Raw genomic sequence first — 25,939 nt, 5'->3', positions numbered from 1 at the left:
AAGCCAAATGTTAGTTCACAGAGAAGATCAATAAAACTGATAAACCTTTAGACAAGGTACTGAAGAAAAAAGAGAATACATAAAATAAAAACATCAGCCTTGAGCGAGGTAATATTACTAGTGATCATAAAGAGTTAAAAAGAGAATATTATAAACTTAAGCCAGTAAGTTAGACAATTTATATAAAATGAATACACTTCTTGAAAAACACAAGTAAAACCACAATTATTTGTAAATAAAGCTTATTCTGATACAGATGTCTGCACAGGGGTGTTATCTTCAATGCCACTCCTAATCTAGGGAGTGAAGGATGGGACCAAGATAAATTTCAAACACCACAAAGCAGTCTTCTTAACAAGATTTATTAGGTTTTCTTCATTAAGTGTTCCTTTGATTGCTGAAAGCTTTTGGTTAGTTTCCAGAGTTCCACAAACTTTGATTTTGTCCATTTTGCCAGTTTCTCTCACTGCTTTAATGGAAGAACATACTTTGGGGTCCCTTATTCTGCCATTTTCACTAATACCACCCTCTTCACTTAATTATATGATTACAGTATAATCTTACTAAAACCAAGTAAGGACTACACAAGTAAAAGAAACTGTAGACCAATCAATCTCATTGACATGAACGTAAACCACCTAAATGAAATACTAATTTGTAAAAGATAGCAATAAATACACACACTATAATAAATTTGTATTTATAGCAATTATAAATATAGGGGTGGCTTAAATACATAAAGTTTAATAATATAAACTGTCACTAAGAAAAATTATATCATCAATACAATAGATGATGGAAAAGAATTCCATACAAGTCAATACCATAATTAGCAGCTCTTAATAAACTATGTATAGAAGGAAAATTGTTTTCTAAAAACGAGTATGAACCAAAAACTTACGTCAACTACCTCAATTAATGGGTAACTGCTTAAGAGCCACTTGCCTTAAAAATCAAGAACAAGCTAAGTGGGATAGGATGAGAAAAATAAGAGGATGTATAAGGACTGAAAATGAAAATAAACTTTCATTTTTCCCTAGAACCCCCAAGAGAATATAGACTTTTTTTTTTTTTTTTTTTTTTTGCTGAAGTACAGATCATGATTTACAATATTGTATTAGGTTTACATGTACAGCACAGTGATTGAGCGTTTTTTAAGAGATTACACTCCATTGAAAGTTATTAAAAGGTAATGATTGTGATTCTCTGTGCTATACAATATATCCTTGTTGCTTGTCCATTTCATACTTCGTAGTTTGTGTCTGTTAAGCCCATACCCCTCAGTTGCCCCTTTCCCCTTCCCTCTCCCCTTTCTTAACTACACATTTGTTTTCTATATCTATGGGTCTGTTTCTATTTTGCATATACATTCATTTGCATTATTCTTTAGACTCCAATATAAAAGTGGTATCATGCAGTATTTGTCTCCAAATAGACATTTTAGACTTATTAGAAATTGAGTTCAGCAAAGACTGTGAATACAAGATCAACTTAAATCATCTGCATTTCTGTTTCCTTGAACAAATAGAAAAAATTTTTAAATAAACAATTTAGAGATAATTTGATATGTCTGACCTTCAAGGAAAATATAAAACTATTTTAATTATATATGAGGACCATTACTATATCTAGGTACAACAGGACAAGATATTATGAAGATGACAATTCTGTCCAAATAATCCTATAAATTTCATTCCATTGCAAAGAAATTTCCAACAGGGGGTTTTGAGTTCTTAAATTGACTCTGACATTTTAGGAAAAAATAAAAGACAATGAACACACAATAGTTTTTAAGAACAATGCGGGGAGAATTTTTTAAAGCTATAGCAATCAATAAAAATTCCACTGTGACAGAATCAGAAGCTTTGAAATAGAATCATGCTTACATGAAAAATTTATACCAAATCTAGCATTTCAGATCAATGGTAAGAAAAAAAAAATCGATGCAAGCTATAACAGAATTTAGTTAGGTTATTTCCTCACATAATGCAAGGAACTCCAGACATAATTGTTCAAAGCAAACTCAAACTTACAGAAACAAATATAGGAGAAAACTTTTGTCCTTCAGTTAGTGAAGGATTTCTAAATCAAGATTTAAAAAATCTATAAGGGGAAAGTAAAATCCATGTGGCAGATCCTATTTCCCAAAGATGACCACAACGATATTCTCAATTCCATATACTTTTTTTTACAATGTGATCTTGACACTCCTGCCATTAAGGGATGAGGTCTGTGTCTCCTCTCTATGAAAATGGGTGGGCTTTTGTGACTATTTTGACACAAGAATACACAAAATTAACAATAAAATCCCAAGGCCAGGGCACTAAAGGTACCAGAGTTCCTCCTTGCTTACTGAAACATATACCCTGGAGCCTAGAACAGCTAAGCAAGCAGCCCAGCTACCCTATGCTGTTATGCTATGAAGAAACACACACAAGACGCTAAAGATACATCATATAAGGAATGTCTTGGACTACCTGATAAAAGTAATACCCAATCAGCTTCTCACTGTTCCTGTTCCAGTCACCATCCCTTGGCAACCACACAAAAGACCTCTAGTCAGCGCACTCAACTGAGCCCTTTCCAAATTACAACCCAGAAGAACCATGGATGTGATAATGGTGTTTTAAGCCACGAAGTTATCAAGTGCTCTTTATCTGGTGCTTCCCTAGTAGCTCAGTTGGTAAAGAATCTGCCTTCAATGCAGGAGACCCAGGTTCGATCCCTGGATCGGGAAGATCCCCTGGAGAAGGAAATGGCAACCCACTCCAGTACTCTTGCCTGGAGAATTCCACGGACAGAGGAGCCTGGAGGGCTACAGTCCATGGGATTGCAAAGAGTTGGACAGACTGTGCGAATAACTTTTAACTTTATACAACACTACAAATTGGAACAGTGTGGCTATATTCAAGTTAAAAAACTTCCATTGATTCAAAATACCATAAAGAATGAAAAGATAACCCACAAATTACAAAACAATGCTTGCAACCATACAACAAACAAAATATCATATGCAGTGCATGCAAAGAACTTCTCCAAGTAATAAAAAGGTAAACCAAATAGAAGAACAGGCAAATGATACGAACAGCCAATTCAGGTGACTAATACCACTAGGATGGCAATGCCATATGAAAAGTTGCCTAATTTAGCCAGCAAATAGGAAAATATACATGAAAATCCACATGATACCATTTCACTCTATCATATCACAGAAACTTAAAAAGTTCAACAACAAACACTGGCAGAAAATGGAGACTTATCCTACTCTGCCAGTGGGTGGGTTAAGTGATGTTATCAACTTTAAGAATTAAAGTTGGAGACACAGTCTATGAGTCAGAAATTCCACTCCTACATAAAAGTTCTGGAGAATTCATCCACCTGCATGTCATGAAATGCATATGATAATGTTCAGAACAAAATAATTTTGTTGTTGTTGAAAATTATTATAATATCCAAAACAGAAAAGTCAGTAATTATAGAATATTCATTAAAATAGCTGATATATAGCAAAGAAAATGGGTGAATTAGAGCTGTATGTTCTTCAACATGGATGAATCTCAAAATGTAGAATTAAAGATGTAAGGTGAACAATATATATGAAGATCTTCATAGGAAATTTTAAATCATTCAAAGCAGCATCATCATTGTTTTCTGAGATATAAATAAGTATAGAAGTATAAATAAATGAGAAAGAAACACCAAATTCAGGATAATGGTTACCTCCAGGAAGGAGGAAGGTGGGGTGATGAGAAAGAGCTATAGAAGTAGAATATGGGTTGTCAACATAAAATAGTAATATCAATATTTGTTATAGTTTTCTTTAAGCTTTCAGGTGCCCTGCTACTGATGCTTTTTATTCACTAAGTCTTGTCCAACTCTTCTGTGATTCCCACGGGCTATAGTCTGCCAGGTTCCTCTTTCCATGGGATTTCTCAGGCAAGAATACTGGAGTGGGTTGCCATTTCCTTCTCCAGGGGGTCTTCCTGATCCAGGGATTGAACACGAGTTTCCTGCTTGGTAGGCAGATTCTTTACCACTGAGCAACCTAGGAAGCCCCTTCCAGTGTCTTAATACTATATAATAACTTTGATATTTTCAAAGATATAAGCAAGACCCAACACAGGGAGAAAGGTCAGCACTGAAAATGACTCTCAGGAACAGAATCATGCCTACCCCTGTACGGTCATCCATGGAGATCCAGACTTGGAGCATTACCAAGAAATACACAGATGAGGGGAAGTTGGGAGTCAGTGGACAAAACATAGGAAATAACTTCTTGCCTGGACTCTCACTATAGATCCCTCCAGTCTGACACTCTGGCATCACTTGCAGCCAAGGCAGCTTTCATTCGCACTTGGGACAGTAAAACTTCTGTCCAATTTAAGCCCCTAGCTGCTGCCTCCAATTATCTCTGAGTTCAAGTCTCATCCAGAAGACTCCACGCAGTTGATCTGATTTCCATGTGATTCCTATAGATCCAAAAAGTCAACAAACTAAAGGGGCACTTTTAATAGGATCTCTCACTTCTCTGCCTCAAAAAAAAGTAAATACTGCTCTCTGGAAATTGATCAGATACTTGCCACTAGGCTTCGGTGTTGTTTGAAGCTGGTCTGGCATTCAAGCTAGGCTGTACCATTCTCATGCTAGACATAAACAACCTTATGGAACACTAATATAAGATATGATAACTCTGAGTCCATAATAAGTTGAGACAAAACAAAGCCACCTCATAACTTTGTCTAAGCACAGGAAAATGCACAATCGCACACTTAAGACCAAATATACCCCTTTCCTGACTGGTGTGAGAGACTGATCTTCTTTCCCTATTACAGCATTGTCCTTGCTCTCTTTTGCTCTTCCTACAGATAAGATTGATTGATATAGCCAATCATACAATTGCTGTTTTTGACAGTACCCAACATAGAGCAAATCTTCACTTCCTTAGACCCTCCTAAAAATCACCCAACCAATACCCAAATCTTATAATAGGATCTTTCTGACACAACCTTACTGAGAGGCTCCACAATTCCTTATGATGTGTGCCGTAACTCACTGCAGTGAGTAATAAACCCAACTTCAATTACACGTATATCTCTGGTAGTGTTTGGCTGGAGGTCATTGACACTTGCCATCACCTATCTTCAAGGAAAGCCAATTACCTATTGAAGTGAAATCACAATTTCTCAAACTGTTCAAACAGTTATGCCTACCACTTTGAAGTACAGAAAAGTTGATAGGAAGATGAAATACTGACTACTACCCCACATCAAAACTGTAATAATCTCCAGTTTCACACAATTTCCTCCTCATTGATCATGACCATAAACATAAAAATTGCCTCCATTGGCTTTTGTTGTTATCTGAGCAGAATACAAGAACTATTTTTTTCATAGCCTGGGAGACAATGATGTAACTTGTACAAAGTCATTCAACTAGCAAGCAGAATGCAAAGGGGCATTCAAACCCAATGAACACTGTCTAAAACCAGAGTCCACACTTCATCACTGTGTCTGTCATCTTCAAAATGATCAACAGTGGTAGTACAGAAGAGAGAGGATGAACAATCCAACCAGAAAACGGCATGTGTGAAAAGACGAATAAACCATCTCTCTGGGTTCCTGGCATGGCAAATGTTTACACGTGGTTCAAGAGTAAGCTCTGTGGAGGGAGATGTGGCAAGTGATGGCATTTGTGAGAGTAATAGTTAAATCCTAAGTCTGGCTTGGGAAGGTTAGGCAGGGTCACGTGTGTCAGGTGACAACAAATTTGGATAGTATTTCATAGCCAACAGAGGTTTTAAGACATGGATGGAGGCAAAGGTGTGCAATCATTAGAGCTATGTTTCAAAATGGTAACTGAACACAGTGAAAGATTAAAGAGGAGAAAGGACTGATAGCCTATGGGAAACAGGTTTTATGAAACATGTCTCAAAATTAACACCAAATGGAGGCATTTATTCTATATATAAATCTCTCCACATCCAGGTGAGATAGCTTTGCTGTTGTTTCAACACCCATGGGTTTTAAACAACCATAGTAAGCTTTCATAGCTCAGGGAGTGATAATGCAGTTCAGTTAAATTATGAGCTCTAATTAGGGTTTAATTAGAAATAGAAAGCAGCTTGGTTGGAACCAGGCTTTTGATAGCTAGCAACAAAGCTTCATCTGCATCTTTGTTATAGAATTTTTTTAAAACTCTCTCTGTGCTGAATTAAGGAAGATAGTGATTTTGAGTCTATTCTGCAAAACCCATGGGCTCCATGAATCACCACTAGGCAATATTGGAGAGAAATACCACAGGAGAGCCCCTGAATTTGTATTCCTGCTTCACTTTCCAAACCCTGTTGAAAGCCTACACCCAGAAAACCAAGGTGACAGGTAATAGATTTCATCTTGATTAAATTTAATGCTATTGAGGAGGGCATGGCAACCTATTCAAGTATTCTTGCCTGGAGAATCCCATAGACAGAGGAGCCTGGTGGGCTACAGTCCATGGGGTCACAAAGAGTTGGGCATGACTGAAGTGACTTAGCACAAACTTAACACTAATCAAAGGTTAGGGACTGAAAAGAATGGGATTCTGAGAAAATGTGCCTTGGCACAACAAGGAAGAGAATTTGGGAGAGATTTTGATAGATAAGCTACAGGGGTGAGTGGTGGCAACAGAGATAGTGACTTAACACCTGGAAGTATTCTCTCCAAGCAGAAGACACAGAAATCAGAACAAGGATTCAGGACTTCCTTGGTGGTGCAGTGGATAGGAATCCACCTACCAATGCAGGGCATATGGGTTCGATCCCTGGTCCAGGAAGACCCCACATGCCACGGAGCAACTAAGCCTGTGTGCCACAACTACTGAGCCCATGTTCTAGAACCCTCAAGACCCAATACTGAAGCCCATGAGCCTAGAGCCCATGCTCCACAAGAGAAGCCAACACAATAGGAAGCCCACGCACCACAACAAAGCATAGCTCCCACTCTTCACAATTAGAGAAAGCCCGTGCAGAACAATGAAGAATCAATGTAGCTAAAAATTAACTAATTTTTAAAAAAGAACAGGGATTCACCATAGCCTTATAGGAGTCAAACATAGCCTTGCAAGCACTTGATACATTTGTTCTGTCCAATATATCTTATAATTATTTTCTATACTCCATTATATCTCGTGACCTTTCTCCTAGTAGGTCAGAAGCATTCACATTGTCTCTAGAAGAAATAAATTCCTTATAGCAAGATAACCAGAAAACAGTAAATATTGACATTTTATTTTATTCCTAAAATAGGTTTTTATATTAACAGAAGAAATAGTTGTGTAAGTCTTAACTCACAAGAGAAGGGTTGGCTGATCAAAGAGAAAGCTGTGAAAGAGACAGGGAATGACAATAGGTTGGAAAGACAATGGAAGACATTGAGTCCCCAGACCAAATGAGGATGACCTGACCTGGGAAAGGTGGGGTGAGCTTCAAAGAGATTGTTTTAACCAAAACTGTGGCCTAGCAGAAAGAAGCAAATCTGGCAGCCTGCCAAAGGAAGAAATACTTTAGTTCAAGTAATACATGCAAAAATATAGTCATTGAGAAGTGTAGTGGTCAACTGTTATTTTATGTGCTTGAAAATATGTTGCATGTTATGTCAGCTGAACTCAAATGTATGAAATGAGTGTTTTACTGGAGTGTGCCAGAGTTGCAATGATACATGGAGACATAGGGGAGAAAAAGCAGAAGGGTCTATTCTGGATTCAACTTTAAGAGTTGCTTGTGCAACCAACTCAGTTGGCATTTGGCCATGCGAACAGAGATTCAAAGCACCATTCCAGTTTGCCTTCCCTAACCCAACTTACATGGCAATTCTATTCATGCTGATAATGTTATAGTGAGCTTTGGAGGAAGGGCATAATAATACAGTGGAATCATAAGGTGAAGAGATTAACTGGTTGCCCCAAGGGAAACCTTTGGGTGTTGAGATCATCTTGGACACATGGTTGTTGTTTTTCAGTCACTCAGTTGTGTCTGACTCTTTGTGACCCCGTGGACTGCAGCACGCCACACCTCCCTGTCCTTCACCATCTCCCAGAGATTGCTTGAACTCATGTCCATTGAGTCAGTGATGTCATTCAACCATATCATCCTCTGTCGTCCCCTTCTCCACCTGCCTTCAGTCTTTCCTAGCATCAGGGTCTTTCCTAATGAGTCAGCTCCTTGCATCAGGTGGCCAAAGTATTGGACCTTCAGCTTCAGCATCAGTCCTTCCAATGAATATTCAGGACTGATTTCTTTTAGGATTGGCTGGTTGGATCTCCCTGCAGTCCAAGGGACTCTCAAGAGTCTTCTCCAACACCACCGTTGAAAAGCATCACTTCTTCAGTGCTCAGCCTTCTTTGTGGTCCCACTCTCACAACCATATATGACCACTGGAAAAACCATAGCTTCAACTAGATGAAACTTTGTTGCCAAAGTAATGTCTCTGCTTTTTAATATGACGACTGGGTTTGTCATAGCTTTTCATCCAAGGAGCAAGCGTCTTTTAATTTCATGGCTGCAGTCACCATCTCCAATGATTTTGGAGCCCAAGAAAATAAAATTTATCACTGTTTCCTGTTTCCCCATCTATTGACCATGAAGCAATGGGACCAGATGCCATCATCTTTGTTTTTCCATTCTTTGTTTTTTGACCATTGAGTTTTAAGCCAGCTTTTTCACTCCCCTCTTTCACCTTCATCAAGAGGCTCTTTAGTTCCTCTTCACTTTCTGCCATAAGGGTGGTGTCATCTGCATATCTGAGGTTATTGGTGTTTCTCCAGGCAACCTTAAGAACTCCAGTTTGTGCTTCCTCCAGCCCAGCATTTCACATGATGTACTCTGCAGATGAGTTAAATAAGCAGGGTGACAATATACAGACTTGATGTATTCCTTTTCCTATTTGGAACCAGTCTGTTATTCCATGTCCAGTTCTGTTGCTTCCTGACCTGCATACAATTTTCTCAGGAGGCAGGTCAGGTGGTCTGGTATTCCCATCTCTTTAAGAATTTTCCAGTTTGTTGTGATGCACACAGTCAAAGGCTTTAGCATAGTCAATGAAGCAGATGTTTTTCTGGAATTTTCTTGGTTTTTCTATGATCCAACGGGTGTTGGCAATTTGATCTCTGGTTCCTCTGGCTTTTCTAAATCCAGCTTGTACATCTGGAAGTTCTCAGTTCATGTACTGTGGAAGCTTAGCTTGGAGAATTTTGAGCATTACTTTGCTAGCATGTGAAATGAGTGTAATTGTGTTGTAGTTTGAGTGCAATTACTCCCTCTGGCATGGTCACAATCAGGACAAAAAATAAAGGAAATGTCAACTTATGATTTCATTGTATTCCTTTTCTTTCTGTTGGCATTATTGCTTGGAAAGAAATTCCAGAGCTGATGTTATACATTGTAATTACCATCTATCATCCATATGGATTTTTTAAAGGACATTGTTAACATACCAGAATGGATAAAAGATAACTTTTAAATTTTACCTTCATGAAAAATTTACTGAATATTTTATTTATCACCAGTAGTGAGAATGTTGTCTTACATTTTCTGCAGAGTTATTTTGGGGAATACCCTCAAAAGATACAGCTGTAATAAAGTGAGGAAAGCAAGACTGGGTCAAAGATAAAGTTGACCTACTATGCTGTTGCAACTGAATCTCATTCAATCCTACAAGGAACTCTGGACCTGGAATGGCCCTTCACAGTTATCCCAAATCGAGCCTTGGGGCTGAGTCTTCATATCCTTCTTCAGTCATAGACCATAGGCCATGGCCTCTAGGGAGGGTAACCTTGGATGAGACAGTTCCCAAAAGCTCAGGGCAATTTTAGTGGAAGGCATAGCAATGATCCATTGGAAGCAAATATTTCCAGCACTGGAGGATAAGTGATAATGAGAGGAGCTGGCTAAGAATCTCAATATACATTACAAGCTTCACATGAAGTACAATCAGAGTATTAACGTGAGAAACTACTATCTAGGCAATGCTTCAATTCTCGCTCTTAGAAAGACTCCATGAATGCAGGCAGGGCCCCCCCATCTTTGCTCCACCAGCCTACCAGCTTTCATTTACAAACCACAGTCCCTAACAGTAAGCTACTAAAGAAATCTGGGTCTGCCTGAAAAGCGATGGATGACCACAGTGGGGGGCAAAAATACCTACATCTGTTTGTCTAGCTATCCAATCTGGAGACCATGAAAGCGAGTAAGAGGAGTGGGAGATTTGTTACTTTTATTTTCCTTAGGATTTCATGGGCAAATAAATGTAAGCCACCTCTTATGTATTATAAGGTCAGCCCTTTGCAGTGTGAACTACATTTGCCGTGTGAACACTGAGTTGCTGACTTGTGTCCTTATGAATTACAGAAGCAGGAATATTGGAATCCAGCAGTGATGGTGTGTGCTGATGGGCAAATTTTTCCTCTTTTGCATCCTTTTCATTGTTGATATAAATTAATCTCTTGGCTTCCAGTGGCTAATGTTATAGTGGCTTCCTTCAGCTCATCTCTAAACTCTACACCTCTTAGTGGGAGAGAGAAACAAAGAATAAAGGTTACCATTAGAAAAAACTTTTAAATGTTTTTAAATATACATTTTTAAACATAAAAATATTAAACAATATGTATGTATGCATACATACGGGTTTTCCTGGTAGCTCAGCTGATAAAGAACCCACCTTCAATGTAGGAGACCTGGGTTCAATCCCTGGATTGAGAAGATTCCTTGGAGAAGGGCATGACAACCCACCCCAGTATTCTTGCCTGGGAATCCCCATAGACAGAGGAGCCTGGCGGGCTACAGTCCATGGGGCCACAAAGAGTCAGACACGACTAAGTGATTAAGCACAGCACAATACATGCATACATATATGAACATATTTATATATGTGTGACTTTATTCTTATAAAATTTCTCTTAAGCTGTTTTTCTTTAACCTTAGTGTTGTCTTTTAATACCTAGGGCTTCCCTGGTGTCTCAGATGGTAAAGAATATGCCTGCAATGCAGGTTCAATCCCTGGGTTGGCAAGAACCCCTGGTGAAAGGAATGGCTACCCACTCCAGTATTCTTGCTTGGAGAATTCCATGGACAGAGGAGGCTGGCAGGCTATGGTCCATGGGGTCTCAAAGAGTCGCTCAGCCCAACTGAGCAACTAACATTTTAACACCTATAATGTCTTTTGCTGATGAAATGCTAATTTTTTGCTTAGAAATTATTTCCATTTAATTTTCTTCTTTTGGTTTAGTTCAAGGTAAATTCAGTATTTTTTTTTTTTAGTATTGATTGATGCCTTTTTTCTTAAATTGCTTCTTATTATTGATCTAATTATGCTCCTCAATCTGAGTACATCCAGACTGAGATACTAACAACTGGTGGATATCACACAATAAATTCTGTGTTGCAAACGTAGAGAACAGACTTATGGACATGACTTGTTGGAGAGGAAGGAGAAGGTGGGATATATGGAGGTAGTAACATGGAAACATACATTACCATATGTAAAATAGATAGCCAATGGGAATTTGCTGTATGTCTCAGGGAACTCAACCCAGGTAACAACTACAGGGGCAGGATGGGGAGGGAGGTGGGAGGGGTCAAGTGGGAGGGCACATGGGTAAACATATGGCTGATTCATGTTCATGTTTGGTAGAAACCAACACAATACTGTAAAGCAATTATCCTTCAATTAAAAATAAATAACTTTTAAAAAATCAAACAGTAATCGCTTCTCGGCCTTTTGGCTAAGATCAAGTGTAAAAAATCAAACAGTAAAAAATACACTTCAGTGTTGGGATTTTAAATGATATTTTACTTCTCCCATATTTTTCTATTACTTGAATTTTAAATAAATTTCCTTTTTTATCAGGGCTTCCCAGGTGGTGCAGTGGTAAGCAGGAGTTGCAAAAGATGCAGGTTCAGTCCCTGGACTGGGAAGATCCCCTGGAGAAGGGAATGGCAACCCAGTATTCTTGCCTGGAAAATTCCATGGACAGAGGGGCCTGTTGGGCTACATTCCATGGGGTCACAAAGAGTCGGACATGACTGAGCATTAGCACTGACCTGGCTTTGGCTACCTTTTGAACATCATCTCTCCCTAATGAGGCAGGGTTACTCCAAAGGATACAGTGTAAGAAAAGAAGGGGAGAAAAAATGAGAAGCCATCCAGAAACTAGAAGTGTGCTCTGAGGAGCTGTATGAAATGGAGGGTTATAATAGGCAGCAGGAGGGTGGGGCAAGAAGGTTTCTTTTTTTAATCAAACTAAGATAAATGATAACATTACAATTTAAGAAGAAAATACAGGAGGAGGAACATGAAGCTCCATTAAGCTTTATTTCAGTATAGATAGATTATCTTTTTATTCCCATTTCATTACTTCAACCTCAAATTGATGAAATGAAAACCATGAACAGAGACAGTCCTGTGTCTGGTCCAAGAGAACTGAAAATTGAAATGGTCAGAAGCATGGGACTATGAGATGGGGCTCTTTTTACTTTCATTTCTTAATATATAGTCTTAATTTGTATATTTCCCCAAAATAAGTCTCCTGGAGGAAATATAAAATATGGATGTGAAAGTGAAGCAATTCAAATGAGCCCCCTACTGGGGTCACACTTGAAATCATAGATTAATGAACAACAACAAAAAAAAGAGCAAATATTAATTTAATGAATAGGATAAGGGTTACTCTCCTTCATGTTTCTTACTCTGCTTTTGGAATTTGCTTTTTTTTTTTTAATTACAGAAAAGAAAAAAGTTTGGAAAAGTAGAGAAAGATGCATATGAAAAATAATGATCATTCATAATTTCATTTCCCAGAGGCAGCTACCATTAACATTTTAGTTTAATTTCAGGTTTTTTTCTAAGCATTTTGATTGGCATCTGGAATCAAATAATAATAAATAAATATATATATGTATATATATTGTTTTCTCTATGTAACATGATATATTGAAAAGTTCTTATGAACGTTTATACAAATAGATGATTGAAGAAATCATAAAATGTAATTTAAACTCATCCTGCCACCTAGATATACACAATTTTTGTTCTGGGTACTTCCAAGCTTTCTTTATTTCAAGCTTCAGCAACTTTTATTTTCATGGGTGAGAGAATCCCTGCCACCAGGGGCAAGAAGAAGTGGAAGCTGAGGATCAACTGTTAGGTTCTGTGCCCAAGACACAGGCTACTGCCTGACGCCTACTCTATATACATTCACTGAGAGCAACCCCTCATAGGAGCCTCCGGCCAGAGTCAAAGGCAGCTTCTGAGCAGCCAGGAATTGGGTAGCTGACTCCAATTTTTACCAGTGGCCTAATGTATCCTGGGGGATAGAGTTCTGGTGTAGATGGACCAAGCAGTGACTTGGTGGCTCATTCAGTCCTAACTGAGTGGCAGCAGGTTTCTCTGCCTCCTGTTGGAACAGGCCCTGAGATAAGATACAGCCCCTGGCTTCTAGTGTCTGTAACCAGGAACCTCCTAGCATCATAGTCACTCTGAGGCCAGAGGGGCTCCCACCCTGCTCAGGGAAAGCAACTGAGTCAGACACAGTTCCCAGGATGACTGGGTCTTCTGAGGATGGCACCAAATGTCCAAATCCCTGGACGGACAGACGAGCTCCTTGGCACTGCAGATTCACCACAGCCAGAGGCACAGCAGTGATGGTACTCAGGGCATGGGCCAGAGGGGCAGCCTGGGCAGGGAGCAGCTCGCTGAGCACTGAAGCTGGAGTGGCACTAATAATGTGGTCCGCCTCCAGGCTGCTGTCCCCTAGAGACACCTTCCAGCGCCCTTCCGCCCGGAGACTGAGCCCACAGACTGGCTGGCCCTGGAGAACACTGACACCCCTACTAGTCAGGTGGGTGTTGATGGCCTGGGGCAGTCTCCAGCCCTCCACCGAGTGACCACTGGCGCCAGCACTCAGCCCGAGCTTGGTGAATACGTGCTGAACCCAGCTGTGCGCCCCACCCTGCCCCCAGCAGCGGCCCCAGTAATATGGAATGAAAGGTTTGCTCAGCTTGGAAGACACTGGGAAAGCAGGAACTGATGCTGAGCTCACAGCTGTTGCCTGCAAACACTCCAAGCAAGAGACTGTCCATGGCTAGAGATGCCACCTCAGAAGCAAAGTGGCGCTGGGTAAAACAGTGCACAGTCTCATCAGGGTCTTTGCCATGAGGGGTGGTCAAATCCCTCAGCCCAGCCCAGAACAGAGGTTTGGAGAAGGGACGGGAAGGGCGGAGGAGCCCCCTGATGCAAGAGGGCATGGCGTGTAGAGCACCACAAATGCGTAATTGTACTGAAAGTACCTAAGAATGTTTGTTTCACACATGGTAATTTTGAATACTTCTATTAAATTTAATTTTGTAATGTAGTAGGAAAAAGCCATTATTGTCTTAAATTGCATGCATTTGATTACTATCAAGGCTAAATATTTTCACAGAATTACTATATATTTTCTTCTATTTCTAGACTTTACATATTTTTACTGATATGCTTATTCATTATAACCATTTAAAATGTGAGTCAACATTACTTCTTTATCATTTATGTTTTTAATATACTCATAATCATTTTTCTCATCTAATTGAATTGGCTAATATTAAAGTTAAATAGTAATTAATACCAGAAGCTTTTTTTCACCTTTTTGTACAGTTCATGGGGTTCTCAAGGCAAGAATACTGAAGTGGTTTGCCATTGCCTTCTCCAGTGGACCACATTCTAGCAGTCGTGTATGGATGTGAGAGTTGGACTATAAAGCAAGCCGAGTGCCAAAGAATTGATGCTTTTGAACTGTGGTGTTGGAGAAGACTCTTGAGAGTCCCTTGGACTGCAAGGAGATCCAACCAGTCCATCCTAAAGGAGATCAGTCCTGGGTGTTCATTGGAAGGACTGATGCTGAAGCTGAAACTCCAATACTTTGTCTACCTGACACAAAGAGTTGACTCATTAGGAAAGACCCTGATGCTGGGACAGATTGAAGGCAGGAGGAGAAGGGGATGACAGAGGATGAGATGGCTGGATGACATCACCAACTCAATGGACATAAGTTTGATCAAGCTTCCGGAGTTGGTGATGGACAGGAAGACTAGTGTGCTGCAGTCTATGGGGTCACAAAAGAGTCAGTCACGACTGAGCAACTGAACTGAACTGAACAGAAGCTTTGCTCTTATCGTGGTTTTAATGAAATGAAATCTAGTCTTTCAACAACTAAACATGCCTGATATCTTGAGATTATTTTTTACATATCAATTTCATCTAATCCTACTTCACTAGCTTATTTTTTAAATCAGGATGTGTTTCAAATTTCAAATGCCTTTTTAGCATCTATCAATATACATTTTATTGATAATGTAAGAAGTAATTAACTAGTTTTTCTAATATTGAATCTCACTGCATTCTTAAAATTCATCCTCCTTGGCACCTAATGTTTAAGTCTATTCAATCTGTTATGTTCTCATTTTCAATAATACCAGTTGTGCATATTTTAGACCTCTCTTATTTACCTTTTGTATCTGTAATAAATGATAGAATGACCCCTGTTTGTTTCCAAGGCAAACCATTCAATATCACAGTAATCCAAATCTATGCCCCAAACACTAAGGTCAAAAAAGCTGAAGTTGAATGGTTCTATGAAGACCTATAAGACCTTCCAGAACTAACACCCAAAAAAGATGTCCTTTTCATCATAGGGGACTGGGATGCAAAAGTAGGCAGTTAAGAGATACCTGGAGTAACAGGGAAGTTTGGCAGTGGAGTTCAAAATGAAGCAGGGCAAAGGATAACAGAGTTTTGCCAAGAGAACACACTGGTCATGGCAAACACCTTTTTCCAACAACACAAGAGAAGACTCATGGACATCATTAGATAGTCAATACCAAAATCAGATTGATTATTTTCTTTGAGCCTAAGATGGACAAGCTACATTTAGTCAGCAAAAATAAGACCAGAAGCTGACTGTGGCTCAGATCATGAACTCCTTATCGCAAAATCCAGACTTATATTGAAGAAAGTAGGGAAAACCACTAGACCACTCAGATATAATCTAAATCAACTCCCTTATGATTATACAGTGGAAGTGACAAATAGATTCAAGGGATTAGATCTGACAGAGCGCCTGAAGAACTATGGATGGAGGTTTATAACATCATATAGAAGGCAGTGATCAAAATCAGCACCAAGGAAAAGAAATGCAAAAAGGCAAAATGGTTGTCTGAGGAGTCCTTACAAATAGATGAGAAAAGAAGAGAAGCAAAAGCAATGGAGAAAAGGACTCTAAATGCAGAGTTCCACAGAATAGCAAGGAGAAATATGAAAGACTTCCTAAGTGATCAGTGCAAAGAAATAGAGAAAAACAATACAATGGGAAAGACTAGAGATCTCTTCAAGAAAATTAGAGATACCATGGGAACATTTCAGGCTTCCCTTGTGGTTCAGCTATAAAGAATACACCTACAATGTGGGAGACTTGGGTTCAATCCCTGGGTTGGGAAGATCCCCTGGAGAAGGGAATGATACCCACTCTAGTTATCTGGCCTGAAGAATTTCATGGACAGTATGATGGGGTCACAGAGTTGGACACGACTAAACAACTTTCACTTCACTTCACTTCAAGGGAACATTCATGCAAAGATGGGCCCAAGAAGAGTCAGAAACAGTATGGACCTACAGAAACAGAAGAGATTAAGAAGAAGTGGTAATATACATGTTTCGATGCTGTTCTCTCGAAACATCCCACCCTCGCCTTCTCCCACAGAGGGAGTGGGTAGAGAGGGAGGTGGGAGGGAGGATCAGGATGGGGAATACATGTAAATCCATGGCTGATTCATGTCAATGTATGACAAAACCCACTACAATATTGTAAAGTAATTAGCCTCCAACTAATAAAAATAAATGAAAAAAATAATAAAATCAACCCTGAATAGTCATTGGAAGCACTGATGCTGAAGCTGAAGCTCCAATACTTTGACCATCTGATGCAAAGAACTGACTCATTGGAAAAGACCCTGATGCTGGGAAAGATTGACGGCAGGAGGAGAAGGGGAACACAGAGGGTGAGAAGTTGGAATGACATCACCAACTCAATGGACATGAGTTTGAGCAAGCCCCAGGAGCTAGTGAAGCCTGGTGTGCTGTAGTCCTTGGGGTCACAAAGAGTCAGACACAACTGAGCAACTGAACAATAACAACAAATCTTTAATAAACCTTTATTCTTTTTGCTCCATTTTAGATGATCTTCCAAGCTATCCATTCTATCTTTGCTTGAGTTTGTTATTTCTCTACCTTTTGTTACTTTCATTCTGTAATGTATAAGGTTCCTTTTCTATTCCTTTTTGAACTTTTCCAACTGGCTTTTCAGATTATCCTGTTATCATATTATCATCTGAGCTTTTCTTATTTTTAGAATGACATTATCTACACTTTATTAGATAACAAAAGAGAGAGAATTACTAAACTGAACCCTTCCTATCTTTTTTCAGGCAATTCATTTTACAACATATATTGTTGATTTCCTTTTGTTTAATACTTTTACCCAATTTTGTATGATTTATCTGCTAGATTCCAGATGAAGAACATTCTATGGAGGAATACAATGTGACCTGGCAATCTGCAGGTTCCCCTTTGATCTAGTTTACCTTCTATTTTATTGACCTAGGGAAAAGCATAATAGAATTGGAAGGAAGGAGGAGAAGGCAAGTCTCAGAGGGTTATAATGAAAAACACAGACTCTGGAACTTCCCAGGTGGTGCTAGTGATAAAAAAAAAAAAAAAAAAAAAAAACTGCCTGCCAATACAGGGAACAGAGGAAACACAGGTTCAATTCCTGGATCAGGCAGATTCCCGGGAGAGGACCATGGCAAGCCACCCAGTATTCTTGCCTGGAGAATCCCATGGATGGAGGACCCTGGCGGGCTACAGTTCATGGGGTCACAGAGAGACAGACACAACTGAAGCAACTTAGCAGGCATGCTACTTTCTAGCTCAAGATTCAATAATTAGTATTTTTAATTCTGTATCTTTTTTTCATCTGTAAAATGGGGATAGTAATAACTCTTTGATAGGTTATGAAAATGTAGCAAGATAACACTTAGTCTCAAGTAGCTCCTCTTATGGAGAAGGAAATGGCAACCCACTCCAGTATTCTTGCCCGGAAAATCCCATGGACAGAGGAGCCTGATAGGCTACAGTCCACGGGGTCGCAAAGAGTCAGACACGACTGAGTGACTTCACTCACTCAGCTCCTCTTACATACTAATTGTTGTATAAAGGTTAACATTATTAACTATTATATGGCCCTGTGACCTCTCTGATGCAATCTGCAACTGCAACTTTCCTTTTCTTGGGTTCCTCTACCCTACCCCAGGTACCTACTTCAACTAGGAGGGCTGGTCAGAGAAAGTAGAAATGCCCAGAAATGCCATAGTAAGGTATATTGTTCAGCTGCACTTCCTTGCATTTTTGTGGTTTTAAACTAAGTCTCTACAGGGACAATCCACATCTCCCATAAGTGTTTCATTCCTTATTTTGCAGAAGGTCAAGAGTACCACTCAGCTCTCAGCAAAATTTGGCCAGTGCTTTATAATTTGAAGTTGTTAAGGACATTATCCCTTCTTTTATTGGGATGAGGTAGATGATGACTTATGCTCTTCCTACCGTTTCTGTCAGTTATTAAGAAAATGATGAGAATATACATGCCTTAAACTTAAAGATTTCTAACAGAAATCTGGAATAGTTTAATAGCTTAAGAATGATCTGAAAGAACTCACATGTGAGGTACTCCAGGCTGAAACCTAATAGTGAATCCTTAAAATCTAGAGTGATCATTACTTATATTTGCTACTTAAGGTTTTTAGTAGCTGGTATTTTAGAAATTTCACTTGAGATTTCTTATTTTATAACTTCTATTTTTAATTGCTTTAATGTTTCTGTTATATCCCTTCATTCAAACACTATGTATGTGTGGTCTGTCCATTATTTGCATTGCCAGGATTTGAGATATTTACTGGTCTTTCCAAAAAGCCTATTCATGGCCTTATTTTTATGCTTTTATCCTATATTTGATTCTATCTCTCATTTTCCTTAGCTTAATTTCTAGTTTGTCTATATTTTTTAATAGAATACCTGGTCTATTTTTATTCTTAGTTGTTAATAAAACATTTGCAGTGAATCATTTTACTCTGAATATAGCTTGGTGATTCTACATTATTTTGTTTGCATAATTAAGGACAATGAAATAGTCTATGAAAAGACTAAACATTAACTATTCTCAGTTTTTGCTTGTAGGCTAGTTCAATTTTTGGTTGATTATAATCAATCTATTTTGTTAAAAACACTACTTTCATGGGTATAGTAATACATATTTTTGCAAAAATCTGAAAAATTCCTAAAGCCAGAGGATGCTTTGCACTAAAAGAATCTAGAATACATTTCTTAATATCCCCTGACTTTACAAAGTTAATTATTTTCAAAACACTGTAATATTTAGCATCAATAACCTGTGACATTAATTGTGGTAAGTGGACAGGCATAGTCAAAAAGGGCTAACGTTAAATCTTATCTTTGCTCATTGCCCTCAGATGATCTCAAGTTTCATTTTATTGGGGAAAAAAATCTGTCACTTTTGAAAATTATGTTAATTTCACTTGTATCTTAGTGAAAAATATACTTGGCATTACATATCACTGTAGGGGGGCTTCCGTGGTGGCTCTGATGGTAAGAAACTGCCTTCAATGCAGGAGGTCTGGGTTCAATCCCTGGCTTGGGAAGATCCCTTGGAGAAGGCAAAGGTTTCTCACTCCGGTATCCTTGCCTGGAGAATCCCCATGGACAGAGGAGCCTCGGGCACTTCTGGGGGTCGCAAGAGTTGGACACAACTGAGTGACTAACACTAATCATCATAGGCAAAGAATTAAACTGTTTCCTCCATAAAGCTATTGTGAAAAGATGATGAAATGGTTAAGATGATGGTGAAATGGTTAAGAGAAGGCTGACAAAACAAGCCACTGGAGATAGCTATCTTCTGTTAGGAGGCTGTGATAAGGAAATGGAGATTTTCCAGGAACAGTGTTAGGAACTTGACATATGCTTATCAAAAGACTGTGTGTAGAAATAACCAAAAATATGTGCTCAAGTAACTTGTCCTCTTCGCAGTAACCTGAGGTTCATTTAGACTCCATGCAAATTGTCCTGTCATAATGGCTAATACTGAAAATATCAAACTTACCATCAGGTACTAAATTCCATACATGCAAAATTTCATTTCATCTTCAAGATAACACTATATGGTTTTATTAATATGATAGACTGAACTAAAAAATAACTATTCCCACTGCAAATGCTTAGAAATTCTGGAGAAAGGAGAAGCATTTTTAAATACATTAATGGGTTGTTAGGAAAAAGAAGAAAAAGCCTTGAGCATAAGAAACTAAAATAGTGGAAAATACACACACATTGACACTGCAATAGCCAGGGCTCAACAGGACTAGTATGCAGGAGGAGACAGAACCAGGGAGGTCTCCTCTAATTGCTAGGGGTTCCGGTCCTAATGTCCACGCAGGTGATCAGACCTGCATGAGATCAGAAATTGAAATGTAAATCCTTGGATAAAGCCAGGCCCCTCAAAGTGCTATACCCTTAGAAAATGGGGAACAGATAAAAATCTGCCTACTGTCACAGGGAGACAGCAATAATATTTTCACTATCTTGGATTTTGCATAAGTTTTTTAAAAATTACCTCATCAAAACCTCAAGCCTACATTATCTGGAGGTTTGAGTCCAACTTATAATGCCCATAAGTGATGAAAATTCAAGCTGGTACCACAGAGACAAACAGCATGAGAAAATGAAAAACTGCTCTGAATCAGTGCTATGTGAAATGCCTACAAGGGGGAAAATGACATACATAAGTTCCCAGTCAAAAATAATGAAATATGCTAGAAAATAAGCAGTGGACAGAATAAGTAAAATGAATAGCCTCTGAGAATGACAAATAATCTGAATAAGCTTAGACTATTTTAAATGCCTGAAGAGATAAAAGAATGGAAATAAACATAAGGAATCATAAGAAATACAAGAAATCCAGAAATAGGACTTCTTGAAATGCATATGCTTTTCACTGATATTTAAAATCTAGTTGAGGTAAAAAAACAACTAATTCAATACAGTCAGTGTATAATCAATTAAAAAAGAACTGAGGAAATAACCCAAGATGTATAAGTGATAAGATGATACAACTCTAAGAGATGTTAAAAGATATGGAGAACAGGAGAGCATTCAACAAATGTCTATTAGGAGGTTTTAAAAAATGAGAATGAAGGAGAGCAATATTCAAAGAGGTCATGACTGTGAAGCTTTCTGAATTAGTAAAATACATGAAATCTCAGATTGAATAAGCACCAGAACTCCTGAGCAAGTTAAACAATATCAAATGGACCGAAAACAAAAACTTATAAGTTACCAGAAAGGAAAAAAAAAGATTACCCAGCAAAGCAATACACTGATAGAGTTCTAACAGCAAAACAGAGACCAAGAAAGCAATGATGAAATTGAGTCACAGAAAGGTCAGGTATTTTCTGTTAAGACTGGTAACAAACAGTGGTAGAGTCAGTGCTTAAAGATATCTGATTCAAAGCCTATGTTGAACATCACAGTGCCCCTTTCTGGATAGTACCTTAGACAATTATTTTTATCTCATCTTTAGTGGTGGGGGAGGCTCCCTGTGGCTCAGTCGCAGGTGACCTGAGATCAATCCCTGGGTCAGGAAGATCATCCCAAGAAGGAAATGGCAACACACTCCAGTATTCTTGCCTAGAAAATCCCATGGACAGAGGAGCCTGGAGGGCTACAGTCCATGGGGTTGCAAAAGAGTCGGACATGACTTAGTGAATAAACCACCACCACCAACTTTATGGCGGGGGGGGATCTAATTTCTCTCAATAATTCAAGAACTGAAATTTTGAGAAAAACCACGTGTGTGCCATTTAACCAATATGAAGTTGAACTATTAATATTTATAAAAATTCAAAGTAGGATTTGGAGTACTGCTCCTAAGCAGTAGTGCAGATTATAGATTCCACACTGCGTCCAACTAAACTGTATTTAGACATGTCTGAAGGTGAAACACTCTTGACAATGTCATGCAAAATGGAAGAAAGTGGGTGGACTTTAATGTATAAAAATATTTCCAATTTTTAATTAGGCATGCCATATGTAGTAAATGGAGAAATCTTAATCAACATCTCAATTTCCCACATCATCTCTAAAGCATATGATCTTGCATATAAATGAGCTGGGCAACAGATCTTTAGTGAATGTTACACATGTATTTGTAGTCTCAGTAGTAGATGAAATTATTTTTAAAATGGGACAGATTCTTTCACAGCTTGTTAACTCAGTCTGAAAATAATTCCCAAAGTAAGGAATATGGCGATGTAAGTTAAAATAAATATTTGACCTCCAACAGTGTACACTTTGAAGGACAACACATCTTCACATATACAAAATTTTTTCATCACAGCTCAAAAAAGGTGAAAGTCACTGAATTTTTAAAATACTTTCTACATGTACGGTATCACTAGAAAATGTTTCAATATTACATGGTACAAAAGAAAAAAAAATAGTCAGCTTACCAGAAAATTGTTGTTCTGAAATTATAAACACTTTATTTCCTTTATTAACAAAAGCTATTAAATGAGTGACCAGAGAATGGTCACAGGACTAGAATAGGCTCAACAGTATACTAATTAAAATTATTTTCATGTAACATTGCAAGCTCACTTTTTAATAAATGAAACACCTACTGGGAGGTGAGTGGTATAGCTGAAGCTTAAAAGATTAGGTTTAAACCCTTCCTATCCTATGACCTTGGAAAGTTACTTAAACCTCTGTACTTTCATGTGGATAAGGCGATAATACTTATTTCAGGCTTTTGGTAAAAATTAAACAAGATAAGGTATCAAGAAATCTACAACTAGAAGTCATCTTTATCTCCAATTAAATGTGCCAATAGTAAAGCCGATATGGAAGCTGTTGGGAAACTCTCAGGTCCTGACAAGAAAAGCAAGCATCACACACACTTGAAGCATGTGTAGTATCTGGGTACCCAAGAGAGGCAACCACAGGCCTTGGTTTATCTTTATTCAAAATTCCCCAAACCTGTCACTAGAGGTCTATCCTGAAGAAGATCCAACCTTCACACCAGAGGGAGTGTGTTCTGCCTGACAAGGCTGCTCATGACACTCCATACCATGTGACTAGATAGAAATTACAAAACAGCAACCAAAAGTCACATTTCAAAAAGTTAATAAGGTAATCCACTGAGATAGAAATGGATTAGGACTGGGTGTCAATTTATTCTGCTCCATTTCATGACTTGAGCTGATAGGACAGAGCTTATCAGACAAGTGGCCCAAACATTAGTAGTTTCAGCCTTTGACATTCCTCATGATACTGAAACAGGAATCTGAGTTCCTGTTCATAGAACCAAAGAATGAACTTCACAAACACACAAACACTCATTGTAGCAAGCAAATAGGATTTATTAAAGAGAAGGAAAGTACAATGCTCTCAGCGTAGACACTGAGAAAGGGTAAGGAGTCCTCCCAAAAGTGGGACTTAACAACAGTTTATAACCTTACCAGTATTAATCTGTACATTTTTGGTTGGCTCCCATTCTTAAAATACATCATTTCTAACCCATCAGTTTAAAGGTCAAAATGCTTAACTTAAAGTCTTTATGGTTTTTCTTGATCCTCAGATTAAGTTGCCACCCTTTTTCTTGCCCCTTGGCCACTTGAAGTGGACCAGATGTATGGGCTAGACGTTAATGATCACCTGTTGTTTCTCCCTCAACCACATTTCCTTGGATCTCAGTGCTGATAATTTATCAGTTCAAGGACACATTCCAGGAATTTGGGACAAACAGTATTAGCTAAAGGTTAATGGAGTGAGATGTTTATTGAAAACAAGACCGAGGTCTCAGAGTCCTACACTGACTGCCCAGAAACTTCTACCTCAATACTATGAGGAGAAGGTCCTCAACATTTGGCAATCCCCTTCATAGACTAGTGCCCTGGTTTTTTTTTGGCACACCTAAAACAAACCCTGACATTTTTCACCAACCACAGCCCCAGCCCTGACCTATTAGGAAAGGAATGAGCCTGGGATGAAGGTCACTAGCTCTTGCCTGTTCCCCTGTGACAATCACGGGATTTCACTTACTCCAACAGACCTCTCTTCCCCAACAACCCTCCATCCAAGCAATATAAAGTTACTGAGCACTGACCATACTATAGTAATAGTCCTGTTCGAGTGCTCACTGTGCACTCAGGCACAGTACTAAATTCTTTTGCAGTTGCATCTTGTTGAATATTTCAATAACTTTGTAAGTATGTTTGCCATTTCCTATCTAAAGGAACTAAGGCACAGAAAATTTAAACAACTTGACAAATATTCAGCTTGAAGCTTTGCCATGTTTTATTCATAAAGAGGGTTACTTGATATGAAAAAGTACTGTCTCTAAATAATCCATCTTTGGTTTGAAAATGTCCATAATTTGTATAGATCCTAAAGCAGTAGAGATTTCCTTTCTGTCATTTTTCTTTTGCTTTTGTATGACCAGGTATTTTCTGTACCAAATATTTGGGAAAGAAGTGAGCTTATCTGTTCATTGTTTTAGAGTTTTGCTTGTCTACTTAGCATTCCTTTTTGAGTATCAAGATTTATGGAACAATAAATGCCATTTAATGCCATGTGCTATTTAGAATTCCTCATCAGTTTCTACAAATGGAGTAAAAATAATTAAAAACTCAAACTTGAAATTACACCAAGAAGCATTGAATAATAGTTTATCCCAATGAAACAGGTTAAATTATGGCACCAGCAAATTTTCTTTTTTTTAATAGTCGGATGCACACATTTCAGTATGTTTTCCAATTGTTTTACAAAAAAAAGAAGCATGGTCTGATCATGACTATTCTAATCCTGGAAGAAAAAAAAAATGAGTAAGACACACTGTTCTCCAATTGTTTAAAGTCCAATTCAGGATACACACATTTATAACTGACAATAAACTTATTAATAGTTGACAAGTGCTCCAAGGAAAGTTCAGACAGACTGATTTTATTCCCCCCCAAAATGGGAGTCTCTCTTATCAATGTCAGCTAATGACACTTGACAATATAGGAACATATTCATACTCTGTATGAAGCATTGACATTGTAAACAGATTTGTTAATAGAATAATTCTACATGAGAGTCTATCAGGGCCCTGGTAGACTGAGCACATCTGGAATCTTAAGCCTTTTGCCATGATGATGTTTGTATCTATATCACAAAGTAATGTTTAGTCAAGCCTGAGAAAATGGTGAACAAGGTAAAAAGAGCCCTGAAGTACAGAAAAACACTCACAGAAGTTGCCTCAGTCTGAGGAGTAATGACTGGAAATGCTCTTCCCTAGCAGGTCTGAAATTAAAAGACACCTGCTCCTTGGAAGAAAAGCTATGACAAACCTAGACAGCATAACAAAAAGCAGAAATGTCACTTTGCGACAAAGGTCCATATATTCACAGCTATGGTTTTTCCAGTAGTCCTGTATGGATGTGAGAGCTAGACCATAAAGAAGTCTGAGTGCTGAAGAACTGATGCTTTAAGATTGTGGTGTTTGAGAAGACTCTTGAGAGTCCCTTAGGCTGCAAGGAAATCAAACCAGTCAGTCCTAAAGGAAATCAACCCTGAATATTCATTGGAAGGACTGTTGCTGAAGCTGAAGCTTCAATACTCTGGCCACCTGATGCAAACAGCTGACTCACTGGAAAAGACCCTGATGGCTGGGAAAGATTGAAGGCAAAAGGAGAAGGAGGTGGCAGAGGATGAGATGGTTAGATAGCATCACTGACTCCATGGACATGAGTTTGAGCAAACCCAGGAGATAA

General features: G+C 38.5%; 2 pseudogenes; one reads left to right on the top strand and one right to left on the bottom strand.

Annotated features, from left to right (window-relative positions):
* Positions 1-11,734: 11,734 nt before the first annotated feature.
* LOC122446948 lies at positions 11,735-11,955 on the top strand (annotated as a pseudogene).
* Positions 11,956-13,165: 1,210 nt separating this feature from the next.
* LOC122446160 lies at positions 13,166-14,289 on the bottom strand (annotated as a pseudogene).
* Positions 14,290-25,939: the final 11,650 nt, after the last annotated feature.

This window comes from Cervus canadensis, chromosome 8 (genome assembly GCF_019320065.1).
Source record: "Cervus canadensis isolate Bull #8, Minnesota chromosome 8, ASM1932006v1, whole genome shotgun sequence".
NCBI classification, from domain to species: domain Eukaryota; kingdom Metazoa; phylum Chordata; class Mammalia; order Artiodactyla; family Cervidae; genus Cervus; species Cervus canadensis.
Note: the sequence above shows the minus strand (reverse complement) of the source record. Positions and strands in the feature narration are given on the sequence as shown.